Here is a 15,808-nt window from a genome sequence, read left to right as displayed (position 1 = left end):
AAGCTTGCAATGCCAGACAGCTACTGGTCAATCAGGAATCAATTTGGAGTGGGAAAATCTATGGTGGGGGCTGCTGTGATGCACGTAGCCAAAGCAATCATTAAGCTGCTGCTGCGAAAGGTTGTGAGTCTGGGAAACGTGCAGGTCGTAGTGGATGGCTTTGCTGCAATGGGATTCCCTAACTGTGGTGGGGAGATAGATGGAACCCATATCCCTATCTTGGCACCGGAGCACCAGGGCACCCAGTACGTAAACCGCAAGGGGTACTTTTCAATGGTGCTGCAAGCACTGGTGGATCACAAGGGATGTTTCACCAACATCCATGTGGGATGGCCAGGAAGGGTTCATGACACTTGCTGTTTAAACGGCTGCAGCAAGGGAATTACTTCCCAGACCAAAAAATAACAGTTGGGGATGTTGAAATGCCTGTAGTTATCCTGGGGGACCCAGCCTACCCCTTGATGCCATGGCTCATGAAGCCATACACAGGCAGTCTGGACAGTAGTCAGGAGCTGTTCAACTACAGGCTGAGCAAGTGCAGAATGGCAGTAGAATGTGCATTTGGCCATTTAAAGGCATGCTGGCGCACATTACTAACTTGCTCAGACCTCAGCCAAACCCATGTCCCCTTTGTTATTGCTGCTTGCTGTGTGCTCCACAATCTCTATAAGAGTAAGGGGGAGACCTTTACGGTGGGGTGGGAGGCTGAGGCAAATCACCTGGTCCCTGATTACGCGCAGTCAGACATTAGGGCAATTAGAAGAGCACACCAGGAAGCGATGCGCATCAGAGAAGCTTTGAAAACGAGTTTCATCAAGGGCCAGGGTACAGTCTGACTGCTGTGTTTGTTTCCCCTTGATGAACGCCCCCTTGATTGACTCATACCCAGTAAGCAACCCACCCTCTCCCTTCGATTACAGCTTGCTTAAGGAAATAAAGTCACTATCATTTAAAAATCTTGTATTCTTTATTAAGTCATTATAAAAAGAGGGAGAGAACTGACAAGGTAGCCCAGGTGTGGTTTGGGAGGAGGATAAGAGGGAAGGAAAAGGCGACTAAAAAAATTTCAAAGTAATGACAGCCTTTTGGTTGGGCTGTCCACAGGGGTGGAGTGGGCGAGTGGGCATGAAGCCTTCCCCCGTGTGTTCTTACATGTCTGGGTGAGGAAGATATGGAACATGGTGAGGGTGGTTACACGGGGACTGCAGCGGCACTCTGTGACCCTGCTGCTGTTCCTGAAGCTCCACCAGATGTCAGAGGATGACAGTTTGATCATGCAGCAGCCCCAGCGTTGCATCTCGCCACTCCTGATCTTCCTGCCTACACCTCTGATCTTCCTGCTGCCACCTCTCATCTCGAGCGTCTCTCCTCTCCTCACGTTCGTCCCTCCATTGGTCATTCCTGTCCTCATGTTCACTGGCATCTTTCCTGTAATTTGATACCACGTCCTTCCACTCATTCAGATGAGCTCTTTCCTTGCCGGTCACTTCCATGATTTCCGAGAACATTTCGTCTCACGTCTTTTTTTTCTGCCACCTTTTCTGAGATAGCCTTCAGGATGGCGTAGGGAAGTTTGAAAAATTTGCAGCTGTATGAGGGAGGGAAAAAAGGGAGAGAAGTATTTAAAAAGATACATTTTACAAAACAATTCTTATACTCTTTCACTGTGAACAATACTATTCACCTTACATAGCACATGTGATTTCACTACAAGATCGCATTTTGCATCTTAATATTGAGTGCCTGCGCTCTGGTTAGATCTCACAGACGCAGTCCGGGCATCAGAATTCAGCTTGCATGATCCATGGTAAGCCATTGTCTTTCGGCTTCTGCAGCCTTCATATACACAGTGCCCTCCTTTCCCAATACCAAGCAAATCCTCGTCAGTGCTGCTTCTCCTGTAACGTGCAGCATCAGAAACCACCCCCCCATCCAATTCTCTGGGATGATCGCTTTACCCCTCCCCACTGCTTGTGGTCGGTATCATGGAAGATCACTGCTAACAATTCTCTGCCCCCTCACCGCATGGCTGGTAGCAGGGAAATCCCTGCTAGCCAAATGCGAAAAAGTCGCCGCCAAATCCTGCCCCCATCCCGCTTGGCTATCTGCAAGGAAGGATTTATTTTAAGCAACAGGCAAACAGCCCAGTAGGAATGGCCATCTCTGTCCCCTTAATTAAATTCCTGATTTCAACCAGGTTACCATGAACGATATCACTCTCCTGAGGATAAACAGCGAGATAAAGAACGGTTCCTTGAATGCCAGGAATCACCAGGACCATACGCAGCTAGGCTTTGTCACAATGATACCAGATTACTTGCTCCATAGCATGGCGTGGTCAAGTGCCCCACATGGAGGACAGAATAAGGCTGCCCTGCCCAGAAACCTTCTGCAAAGGCTTTTGGAGTACCTCCAGAAGAGCTTCATGGGATGTCCCTGGAGCATTTCCACTCCATCCCCAGACATGTTAACAGATTTTCCAATAACTATATGGTCGTGAATGCATCCCAAGCCCTCAGGCAGTATAATCAATAAAAATCCTTGCTTTAAACCATTTTTATATTTACAAGGTACACTCACCAGAGGTCACTTCATGGCTTCATTGTCTGGGCCAGTGGCTTGGGAGGCTGGGAGGTAATTCTGTCTGGGTGAGAAAAAGCTCTTGGCTGTTGGGGAATGGAGTGCTGTGTGCTCTCTGCAAGCTCGTCCTCCTTTTCCTCCTCTCATCTTCCCGTCCGCAGAACCTCAGCCATGGCTGAGATTACCAGCCCCACCTCGGAACCCGGACAGGGGTGGGAACTGGCGGTGGACTCCCTAGAATTGCATGCAGCTCAGCGTAGAAGCGGCATGTTTTCGGCCCTGCTCGGACCTTCCATTTGCTTCTTGGTTCTGGTAGGCTTATCTGAGCTCCTTAACTTTCACACGGCACTGCCACCGAGTCCCTGGTGTGGGCCTTTCTCGATCATGGCCTTGGAAATTTTTCAAATTTTTTCATTTTTCATTGGAATGGAGTTTTTAGCACGGAATCCTCTTCCCATATAGCGATCAGATCCAGTACCCTCGTGCGGTCCATGCTGGAGCTCTTTTCGATCTCGCCGGAGCTGCCCATTGTTACCTGTGATGATGAGCTCGCGGTTCGACCTGTGCCTGGGTTGAGCTCCTCCACGGCTGGCCAATCAGAAAATGAACTTTCCAAGATTCCGCGGGGCTCTTTCCGTCTATCAGGCCAGTGCATCAGATTCAGATTGCTTTCCGAGGAGGTCACTGGTGCACTGTGGATACCACCCGGAGCCCGAATACCATCCGATCTCCAGCCACACTAACCCTTAATCCGGCATGGCAATACCCATTCAGGTACTCCTCTGCGGGAGGACTACCAGCAAATCAGTTAAAGCCCTTATACGATAAAGCCTCGTTGTGTGGACGCGTGCAGGGTTAAATCGGTTTAACGCTACTAAATTCGGTTTAAACGTGTAGTGTAGACCAGGCCTTAGAAATGAGTTTACAAATCTAATAGGTTTTTTCATATTAGAACACCAGTAAGACATAGTAAATTAGTTTGACAATTTTTCTTTATCTGCATACTTAGGTGCGGTGGAGCCACTTTAGGCAATGGTATTAATGTCATTAAATTCCAACATTAACTCACAAAAGCATTTTTAGATCTTTACTTTGTGTCATGGAAGTGAGTTTATATGTGAAAAAAATCATTCTACAAACCATAATTTTAAGATTATAGCAAAATATATTAATAATGATGGTCATTTTATATTAGACATGAATGATACTGTACAGATGACTTTGATGTTTAATCAGGCCTGTGCTGCACAGGAGTATTTTCATTAGTGACTAAATCTGAGTCATTATATAATAGAGGAACAGGAAAGTAATCCTGAAAAAAATCTCTCTCCTACTATGACTGAGTGTGAAGATATTTGAGTCCTGATTTTCAAAGAAATGCATGTGCGTAACTAAGAACCCTAATTTGCTTCCCCGCATGCCCAATTTTGCCTTTCACTGGCACTTTGCAGGTGCAGTTGTAATATCTGTGCACACAAATTAGGTGCAGTTGCATCTGTTAAATTGTGTTTATCAAAAAAAAAAAGTTTAGAGGTGATATATTTTTATTTATAATCATGTACTCCACAATTTTTTAAATGTGGAACAGAGCTGCATCTCTTTTTCAAAATGACATCTTATATGGTAATTGATTGTTCAAGAAAATAAGTGATAAGCTCATGATGTATCCAGCATGGATTTATGTCCCCATTCAAGATCTTATTTGCTTCCCATCCTGGTCAGGCCATTTCCTCTTCCAGGCAGAAATAAGAACTTATTCTGTAACAAGGCAAGAAGAAATCACCACCATGGTCTGCCCTGAAAACTCTTGGACCCTACCAAATTTCAAAACATAGAGAAAACTCTTCTCAACCAAGAAGCCAAGGAGTAAATACAATTTTGAAGCACTATCACTGTTCCCTCACTACTGCTACAGACATCCTGGCACTGAAGTATCTTTCTTATGGTGCTGAGATTACTTGTTTTCAGACCACCTGTGAGGGAAACAGGGAGGAAGACAGCTCAGGAGTAGGTGGCAGAAATCACAGTCTGATACAAGAAATTTTTACAAACTAATGCCACTTTTATGTTTGAGGCAGAGATCCCACTTTCTTTTGTCAAAGCGTGATGGGCTGTACCAACCCCACACTGGGCCAACAGGGACAGACCAAACACTGTGGGTCAAGAAAGCCATGCCCATTTTCTCCTGCTGTGCATTCTCCAGGTGGAAGAGCCAGATAAAAGGAGGCAACCCAGCTCAATTGGGACTGGCTGAGGAGGAGGAACAATGTGTACTGCAGGCTTCTGCTGAGGTGCCTGTGACATTCCAGGCAGAAGAGCCCATGGTCCTGGACTATGCTGAGGATGACTCGCCAACTACGGAGACTGACAGGGACGCTAGGCCGCCACCAGCTGAGGAGATGCCTGGGATGCAATTTGTGTAGGAAGTGACTCAGGAGATGTAGTAGAAGCCGATGACTAAACCCTTAACGGGAAGATCTCGGCTTCATAGGGCCCTGGGTCAGAACCTGGTGGAGCAGTGGGGGAAGGGTTCCCCTACCATACCCCACAGGCCGCTATGCATGACTGCTGTTTGCTCTCGGCCCCAGCCCAGAGGCTGAGGGACCATAGACTGTTTGTTTGCCCTGCCCCATCCAGGCGCTACAGACTGATTGTTGTTCCGTCTTACTCAGACGGCCAGAACCCCAATTGCTACTGCCTGCCCCAGCCAGGAGGTTTGTGGGCCATAGACTATTTGTTCGCCCAGCCCCGCCTAAGGGCTACAGGCTGATCATTGTTCCTCCCTCCCCAGAGGGCCAGAACTCCCACTGTTGTTGTTGGCCCCAGCTTGAAGGCTTAGGGACTACTGACTGTTTACTCGGCCCCACCAGGGGTCGAGAGCCCACCTTATTGCAATTACCTGGTCTAGCAGGAATCCCGATGACTGGGTGATGGGCTGTATCAACCCCACACTGGGCAACGGGGGTGGCTCGGCTTGACAAACAGGGTCCCCCCATCACACAAAGCAACAGCAAAATCACGTCCCAAAGAGCAGAAATCACTTGGTTAAACCCAGGCTGTGCCAATTTAGCCCCAGAGCCCCTGTCTCTTGTTGCAAGGAATTATCACCTTATTTCACAGAGATTCTTGCCAAGTCCAGGATAGCTTCATGGGGCACCACAGACAAACTGCCCAGCTCAGGATCAGAAACACATTGATTCCTTCCAAGAATTTCGCTTTTCCACACACACAGTAGTCATGGAACCACTGACAGCAATCACCACTCTGATTCTCTACCCTACCTAGATAGTAAAAGAGTAGACAACACTTGGAAGATACCTAGTAACAACAGTTGTCAAAAGTTCCTTTGCTGTGGGGACTCTACCACCCACCATAAGACATGCAATACTTCTGCATGTCTATGGAGCAATGTTCCATGCTACTGAGCTCTACTCAAACTACCTATCAGTGTCTAAAATATCTTGTGTCAGTAATGTAGCTGAGAAGCTGATATGAACAGTCTCCAGCACCACCTGTCAGCTGCCAGTGTCATGGATCCCTGCAGGAAGACTTCAAGCCAGGGTATGGTACAGAGAAATCACTGTTGCTCTGGTGGATGTGGCCTCCTCCTGTCAATAGACAAGGGAAGTAGATTCATATTCATTCTTCTGGGTTTCTCTGTGGCAGCTGACACTGGGAGTCCCTAAGTACTCCAGTGCTGCTTTGAAATGGATGCAGAGTTAAACAGAAATGTCCTGAGGTGGCTTTGGTTGTTCTTCTCAGCCCAAACCCAGAGGGCTGCTATGGGGATCTGTGCATCTGCAATCACCTGTAGAGCCCCATAATGCTCATTACTTTGCCCCATGTTGTTCAAAATCTGTATGAAGATTTTGGAAAAGTTGGTGAAACAACACAGGCCAAAGTGCTGGCAGCAGGAATGCAATCCCTCCACTTTGCATCTCTTTCTCTAACAAACAGAAATATATCCCAGCCTTCTCTGTGCCAAGCCAGAATTCTAATGGAGATGATGAACAGCTAGCTAAAACTGAACCCACACAGGGCTAAGGTAATGCTACTAGGAAGAACTTGCTTCGTCTATAACTCTTGCAGATATCGGTCTCCAGATTGTTAAATTTGTTTACAATCTGGGGGAGCTTTTGGACTTTTAAGTTTTACTAGACACCTAAATAGATGTGGCAGTAAAAAAGTCCCCATTTCCATCAGTAATTGGCCAGAAGATTGTGCCCCATCCTGTGAAATCATACGTGGGCATGATGAGTCACAAATTCATGTCCTTCAGGTCTGATTATTGCAGCTCGGTGTATCTAGGAATGAAGCCACAAGCCTTGGAAAGCGCTTTGCCTGATTCATGAAGCAGCAGTCCATCTGCTTAACAATACAGGCCACTGTGAACACATCACCCGCCCTAGTGCTCCTCACTGTCTCTGAATTGGATCTCTATTGAATACAGGCTCCAGTTCAAGGTCTCCCACCTGATGTTTAAAGTATGCCATGAGATTGATTCTGTCTCCCTCAGAGATCACTTCTTTCTCCACAACTGTGACCTCCCATGATAGATACACTCTAGCAGAGCTACAAAACTGTTGACCAACAAGAGTCAAATATGTAAATCACTATCCGCAAAGATCTGACTCGAACAGGTTTAGAATTAAGTGTAAAACTTATCTTTTCAGTTCAGCTTTCCTTCAGTAAGGATGTTAACGTGATGACAGAAGTAGTCAATGTTATTAAAATTCTACTTCACCTTTTCTGTGGGTGGTCACCAAGTCCAGATATGAGCCTCAAAGGGCATCAGATAGAAAATCGAGAGAGTAGGGAAGTATATATTCTTGGTTAAGCCTAGAATTACACTGAATTCATATTGAGATGTGTGACTTAATGCCTTCAACCTGTACCCCATACACTGTTTACACAGTCCAGACAGTCCATCAGAGATGGGGACTTCTGGGAGTAGAGAATCAGCACAAACAGGGGAATGGATTGACCTTATAGATATTTAATTGATCAGGAAATCAAATACCCAATCCTTCCATGCATGTAGGTGCAGTAGATGTGTCACAGGATAAGAGTACAGGACCTAAATATATGGTTTAAATATTAATATTTGATTAAAAATAAAACACAAATCCCAGCCTCTTAAAACATATGTACATTAAAAATGACTTGCAATGTACTTGGTTTTATATTACAAGGAAGACGTATTAGAAATAAATGATCTCTATTTACTAATGAGGTTCTCTTTCCTCCCTCGCAACAGGCCCACACATGGCAGCGTGCAGCACTCTTGCCATTTAATTTCAGATCTATTTCTCCGTGTAAGGAGAGCAGCAATTTGTTGCTTTAACTTGTAGGAAATCATGCATCAGATCAGCCAATCATAACTTAAAACAACTGAAATATACACAAGGTTGAAACTTATGGATGACAGCACCAATTAGTGGAGCTGCTTTTATTTTTCTTTCATTTCCTAGCACAGGGTGAGGTATGCCTTTTTCCAGTGAGAGGCAAATTTAAATGTGAAATGTCATTAGTGCTGCTTTCCACTAATACAATTTCTTTTTTGAATAACAAAAAAACATCAGTGTTATTTTTAATAAAAAAAACCCACCCGTTAATTTACATATATTTAAGGTGAAGTAAATGAAAATGCATTATGTTACTACTGTGCTATTCAATAATGAGCCTATAGGGTTCTAAATGGGAAGAAAAGTTCTGTTTTTCAGACCTTGTACCCACTGTTCCAGTTATAAAGGTGCCATTGTGATAAGGATACATAAATGGGGTTTGTAACAGTAAAGATCCACCTTCTGCCAGTATGACTGGGAAATAAAGCACCCCAGTAAGCCACCACTTCAGCAGGAGAAGCTGAGCTAACGAACCAAGTAAAGGTGGAACTGGTCCCTTGGCCTTTCTGTGACATTTACAGCCTCTGTGCAAGGACATGCTCTTTTCTTTCTGTTTCTATTTTCTCCCGTTAATCAGGTGACTTGAAAAGAAGCTAGATAAGGGTATTGTTTGCACTGACAACATCCTGATGATACTGTCAGAGGAGATCACAGGAAAATGTTCCCTTTTTGAACCAATAGAGTCATTAGGGAGAGTACTCATCACTTGAGTGCATCTAGGTTAATTACCACAGAAAATCTGGAACTGGCAGCTATAATTTTTCTGAAGAAAGTACTGCTATTTTTACTCTTGATGCCATAAAATATCTCTTAAGTTACCTCACAGGACCTCATTTTGTACAGTTTATTCGTACAATAATTTTAGGGAAATAGCTTTCTGGCTTACATTACTATCTGTGGAAATTTAAAGAAAGTAAGGACCTCAAGTTACGTACTGTACAAATGAAATTCATCTCTGTTTGCCAGGAACTATTACACTCCAATTTATTACTGAGCAAGCATATTTCTCTATTGCTGGGTCACTTTGGAAAAGAGAGAAATGTCAGGTTGAGATGAATGACTTGTCCCTGCACAGATGTAATAAACTCATATGCAATACAATACATTATGGCACAGAGAGCCAAATATATATATATATATCTCCAGCATGAGAGGAACAGAATGTTGCCTTTGAGTTAGCATCAAAGCTATTGCAGGGGATGTCTGCTACCAAAAATAGAAAGATAGTTTATTTCTAACCCATTTAACATGCATCTAGCATGTTACATGGGTTACAAAGTTTGAGCATATTAATGATTTAAAAAGCCCTTGAGAAATATAGGCAAGCTGCATCTCACTATCAAAGACTAGGCATTTCTCATTACAAAATTTACTGTGGGGCCAGTTCTCACAATCTGCTGAAAGAATGAAAACTGAATTCCATTTTTAAACCACCTGTATCTCTCTCCCCAGAATGATTTAATGTGGAGAAATCCCTGTGATTTTTATTTTATTCCTATTAAAAGTAGATATGCTCACACTGCAAAATTTGAATCCTGATTTTGAACATGTCCCTATGGATTGTTTGGATCTGGGCTTTTGTTTTGGCCCATTATAAAAACAGAGGTCATTTACAAAATTTGTTTTTAGAGCTTTGAGTTTTGATGTTGAATAGAACTAGTTGATTAATATTTGTTGAATGATATATGTAACCTATTTTGTGATATTTTTCAAGTAAATGATTTGACAGATTTTTCCCTCACTTTTCACCCCACTTACCTAGATGGTCAGTTCACAGAAAACATTCATTGAATAATTGAGTTGAGCAATTTCACAACACTTTCCTAATAAAATATCCAATTAATAATTTGTTCCCTTACTTGCCCAGCTTCAATTCTGCACACTCCAAAGCTGAATGGTTTTTATATGTAGGATTTTGATTTGAGCCCATTTGTAGTCAAAATCCATCAGGAGATGAGGCACCAATAACTGTTTAGTTAATGTGGAACAGAAAATTCTGGTTTATAAAGCAAATATTTTTAGTAATTGACCTTCATTTAGTTAAATTTTCTAATTTGCTTTACATGGTACTGGGATAGAATGTACCGTCTGTGTCTCTCTGATTGAATTACCACCTCCAATACACTTTGCTAAAGCTGCCATTCAGTGCAGCTCTGATTCAGACTCAAGGAAGTAGCACTGATACAATGCACAGAAGGTAATATTTGCAAAGGAAAGGGATAATCACTGAACAGCAGTGAAGTACCTTGGTCTCCATGTCCCATTACTTCTTTTCTTTCCAACCTGGATAGTGTTATAAATTATCAGGAGGGTGCTGCTTCTCCCTGTATTCTGTCCCTTCTCCTGATGCTTCATGCTCAGCTATAGTTTGGAAGTACTTCTGACATGGTAATATACTTTACATGATAACAACAGTGAAATACTACAATCAGTTTCCACTAAGGATTTAGAGAAAGCTAGGACAATATCTTTGCCTGGTGATATTTGAAAATGAAATTCCCTGAAACAGCCCATACTATATAAAAATTGTACCCAATGACAGTCTTTAAAACAACAACAAAAGCACTTCTTTACCCTTCCCTCTTATTCAGAGCTTGATTTCCTTCCCACTCCTATTAGACCCATGAGATTTTCTAGGATCCTAATTTCATAGTTTTTAGAAAGATGTTTCATACAAACAAGATGCCCAACCTTGGATCTACCTGTCCTTTTAGGTCTATGTAATCCATTAATTCCCTTGCAGTGATTGCTTACTGATTACTGATCCCTCCCCAGTCAGATCCCAGTAGGCAAGAAAAACAATAGCTGAAGTGCTGAGGTGTAGACATAGTTACATAAAATAATGACAACAGAAGAATACTTAAGTCACACTGCCTTTTAGAATTATACTAATTGTATTTGTTTTGTTTACTCAGTGCTATAGATTTGCAAGATGTTTTATAGAGAAAAAATATGACAATTCCCTCCCTAGAGGGCAATCTAAATCAGATATAATTCAATAAGGCATGGGGGAATGGGGAATTGAGGATTATAACAATACATATTTGCTTGTTATGTACAGATTTTCCTTAATTTAATATACAGTATTAAAATTTGGGGACAGTGTCTTGCATGAAAGCATGGTTACTTCTCGTCATTTCTAACTGAATTTACTAAATTTTTGTGTCAATTTGCTGGAAGTGCCAAAAAGAGTTACTGGTTTCTGCCTTCGCATGATCAGTGGTCTGGGTTGAAATGATCAAATTGTTAAAAAGTGCATGTTACATGAGGTACATGGGAGTATAGGTTTGTGTGGATACAAATCTCTGATTTTCAGATATTTCACATCACTACTTTATCTGGTCAGGTATATAGACTAGTGAACATTTGGGCTGATGTGTATCATTACAGCCACTTGTGTTGAGGGTAGATAAGAAGGTTGACGAAGTTGTAACTGTGTTTATGCCATAAATATTGTACTGTTATAATATAGTCAGGCAAATGTCTCTTATATGCTGAACATCAAGAGAACACATTCAACTTCCGTAGCTATATATATTCTGATAGTTTCACTTTTCCTATGTCAAATCATCACTTAAGCTAAAGCAATACATGAATCTAAATATTACAGGCTGTACCTCAGTGCACATTGTTTATGTTGTGAAATTATACATCAGATTTCATCTATTTTGGCATAGAAATATTGTTTGCCTGGGGAAAAAACAGTTGTGTGTTAACTAGAGCTGGTTGGGAAATATTTCTTTTTCCTGTTGAAAAGTTAGACCTTTAAAAAAAAATCAAAACCAGAAAACTTTTGGCTGAAAATCAAAAATTTCTATGTGGAAATGCTACCATGAGGTATCATGGGAGTAGTAGTTTGAGTGCCACATGGTGCCATTCACGCCTAGCTACTTCTCCAAGATACAACACATTCTCCCCAGTTACTGAATCACTACAGTGCACGTGTCAAATACCTGGCCATGATGCATCATGAGTGATGTAGTATGGCTGGGGAACACAGCCCATGGGGGAGAATGAGTGTATAAGGCACCCAAACTGTAACTTCCACGAGTCACCATGACATCATTTCCTAATGATTTTACTTTATGTTCAGATGTTAGTTTTTTAGTTGAAAAGTCAACATTTTCCCTGGAAAATGAACATGTTTTTGCACACACACAAAAAATTAGTTGAAAACTCAATTTTCCATCAAAATTCTTTTGCTGGAAATATTCAACCAGTCCTACTACTAGACTAAAACTTCTGTCCATCAGCTGCAAAAAAATAGCTGTGCAAAACATGAGTTCAGTTGGAGTAACATTTTTTTTTCAGTTTGTCAAATATCAGCATTTCATGCCCTGAATTACTAAAGCTCAGTCCAGAAGAAAGTATCTATGGTTTTGTCATTCTCACTGTCTCAAGTAAAGAGTCGACCTGCTGTGACAGGCTTAAATGGAAGCAATTCCACAGCAGGGTGTTATAGAACAACTTGTGGGAAAGGAAGCTTCTCACAGACCAATATGTCTCCCTCTGTTGTGGCTAGGCAGCCCACATAAATTAGTACAGAACTAGCCCTGGAGTAAGTCCAGGGCTGGTGCAACCATTAGGCAAACTAGGCGGCCACCTAGGGTGCCAAGATTTGAGGGCACCAAAAAGTGATGCCCAAAATGTCTGGGATGCTCACCCGGCGCTGCGGCTTTGATCACCTCTGGCCGGGAAGTGATGTCATTCCTTCTCTGGCCGCCAGGGGCGCTGCTCTGCTCCCTGCTGCTCTGGCTCTTCCCCAGGGCCCCTGCCCCAGCTCAGCCCTGCCCCCACTCCCCTGAGCTATGCAGCATCCCCTGCCCTTCCTCCAGCCAGGGTAGGCTCCAGGCACCAGCATGCCAAGCGCGTGTCTGGGGCGGCAAGCCACGGGGGGTGCTCTGCCGGTCGCCGCGAGGGTGACAGGCAGGTTGCCTTTGGCGGCATGCCTGCGGAGGGTCTGCTGGTCCTGCAGCTTCGGCAGACCTCCCGCAGGCATTCCTCTGAATCCGCGGGACCGGGGACCTCCCGCAGGCAAGCCACCGAAGGCAGCCTACCTGCCATGCTTGGGGTGGCAAAATACCTAGAGCTGCCCCTGCATCCAGCCAGCCCCACAACCCCTGCCCTGGCTCCAGCCAGCCCTTGCTGCACCCCCTGCTCTGCCCGCAGCCAGCCCCGCACTCCCTGTCCTGCCTCCAGCCCCATACCCCCTGTCTCCAGCCAACCTCTGCTACAACCCCTGCCCTGCCCGCAGCCAGCCCTGCACCCCCTGCCTGCCTCCAGCCCTGCACCTCCTGTCCGCAGCCAGCCCCACATCCCGTCTCCAGCCAACCCCTGCCACACCCCCTCTCCTGCCTCCAGCCAGCCCCGCACTCCCTTGTCTCCAGCCAACCTCTGCTGCATCCCCCTGCCCGAAGCCAGCCAGCCCCACGCCCTGTCAGGTTATTCATTTATTTTCATTAAATATTTTGACTAAATAATGAAATTAATAAATTTTCAAGCTGAACGTGTATTAATTCTAATGAACAATGTCATATTATGCAGTATTCATTTTTGAAAGTTTATAACCGATGCTCTGGGGGGAGGGGAGAGGGTGGGGAGCACAAGGTGGAAGTTTCGACTAGGGCACAAAGTAGCCTTGCACTGGCCCTGCGTAAGTCACTCCCAAAACACCTATTAAAACTATTCAGATTTTGAATATCATATACTTACAGTTAACTACTAGAGAAAGATCTACAGACCAAAAATCATGTGTAGGAATTATTTGATCAATAATTTCAAATTAATTTTTTTTTTAAAAAAATGCATTGTGTTTGCAGAGGATTTGAAAACAGAAAGAGGTGAGATTAATTGAACAAACTACCATGCCAGTGAGGGTGAAATTTACTCCAGTGCAGAGAGCTAGCACAAAGCTAGTATGCCATTTATGACTCATATGAGCTCTATTTTGAGGACTTTTGTGGGACTTAAGTGGTGTACAGAACTTGTGCTTATCCTCTGCACACACATGAATTTCATTGTGAGTGAGGGTTTGTAATATCAGCTTCCTTGATTGTACTGATTTAGCAAGTAGTTAGATATCTCTAAATATTGGTAGGAAAAGGCATAACCTTTATCTGAAGAGGAAAATGCACAAAGCATAGTTTATTTGTTTTGGGTGACTTTTGATTATGTCAGTGGTGGCCGCAATGTTATTTTCCCTGCAGTACCATTGCAGATCTCTCATGTCCATAATTCTCAGAATAACAGAATTAAGGGGAGTGATTTAACTCTTGAACTATTTCTTATGCATTATTAGATCACTACATTAGATACCTTGTCAAGACTATAACATAATATACTAAACTACAAAACAGCAACATTTTTCACTGAATGGAATTCTTGTTTGCAGCCAGCCCTATCGTACAAGCAGCAAAGAGTCCTGTGGCACCTTATAGACTAACAGACGTGCTCATGCTCCAATACGTCTGTTAGTTTATAAGGTACCACAGGACTCTTTGCTGCTTTTACAGATCCAGACTAACACGGCTATCCCTCTGATACTTGACCCTATTATACAGGCATTTGTGGAATTTCTGCTCAAAACCAGATAGAAAGAGAGTCTTTGCTCTTGCCCCCAAAAGCCTAGCAATTAGGGTATTTACCAGGGATGTGGGAGACCCAAGTTCAAGATACTGGTCTAACTCAGGCAGAGCAGAGACTTGAACTGGGGTCTCCCACATCTCAGGAAGTGCTCTAATTACCAGGTCATTGCTTGTTCTAAGGTGGAGCTCTCTTTCTCCTGCTGGTTTTGAGCAGAAAGTCCATATATAATACAGCATATTTGAGGCAAAATACCCCAAACTCCCTCCTTTAGCCCTACTTGCTAATATTTGTCTCTGATAGTTTATGAATCCTGAGATTTATAAAATATTCTATATAACAGTAAATGCCAGAGATGAAATGTTCTACCACCTAATGTTTTCCCACTTTATTATTAGTGGTCAGCTCTGTTCTTGTTGGTAGAAGAGTACCGTAAAAATAAGATGTTATAAGGTAATAATTAAAACATATTTTTTAAAAAAATGTCTTTTAGATTATCTACTATAATGTGTCAGATGATTTAGCTACACATTGTGCAAAATGAATGCCTAGCCCCAAAATGTTTCCTTTAACTGCAAGAGGACAATCCTCCTGCTATTGAAGTCAATGGAAGTTTTTCCAGTTGAAGTCAATGGAAGCACAATAGCAGGAGGATTATCCTAAAAGAGGAGAATATAGCCTAAACACACACAGGTTACTTAGGAGAGTGGATGTCACAACATAATGATGACATATATCAGTTACTGAGAGTTATGTTATTGAGAGTCATCTGCAGAAATATTCTTGATTATCCCTTATTTTTGGTAATGCACTCAAAGCACCTGATTTGGCTCTCCTCTTGATTTACATAAGTATAATTGAGCATATTTGGCCTAGACAGTGTTTTTTTAACTCTTAGTCTAAGTGAGAATGAGGTGATTCTGAGAATATTTTTAGTTTTGAAACCATCTCTTTAATAGTGGACAGGTTGATTCTTTAAGAGCTTTTTAAAAAAATTGCAAAGATTAAAAACATCAATAACGTAACTATTTTTTTTTCAAAGTGTGGTAAAAGAAACATCTTTTCTTGGTATGAATAGAAGCGTCTTAAAGCCAACCTTATGTTAGAATCATAGAATATCAGGGTTGGAAGGTCCCAACTAGATTCCCAACTAAATCTTCCCAGCCAGGGCTTTGTCAAGCCTGACCTTAAAAACCTCTAAGGAAGGAGATTCCACCACCTCCCTAGGTAACTCATTCTAG

General features: G+C 42.9%; 1 long non-coding RNA gene across 1 annotated transcript in view; it reads right to left on the bottom strand.

Annotated features, from left to right (window-relative positions):
• Nucleotides 1–943: 943 nt before the first annotated feature.
• The window catches only part of LOC142046086 (uncharacterized), a 36,411-nt gene continuing 21,546 nt past the window's right edge, over nt 944–15,808 (bottom strand). The window contains exon 2 of the long non-coding RNA XR_012654994.1: nt 944–1,588. This is a non-coding gene — a long non-coding RNA (uncharacterized LOC142046086). The remainder of the gene's footprint in view (nt 1,589–15,808) is intronic.

The sequence above is a fragment of the Chelonoidis abingdonii genome, chromosome 1 (genome assembly GCF_003597395.2).
Source record: "Chelonoidis abingdonii isolate Lonesome George chromosome 1, CheloAbing_2.0, whole genome shotgun sequence".
NCBI classification, from domain to species: Eukaryota; Metazoa; Chordata; order Testudines; family Testudinidae; genus Chelonoidis; species Chelonoidis abingdonii.
This window is presented reverse-complemented; position numbering and strand designations above follow the sequence as displayed.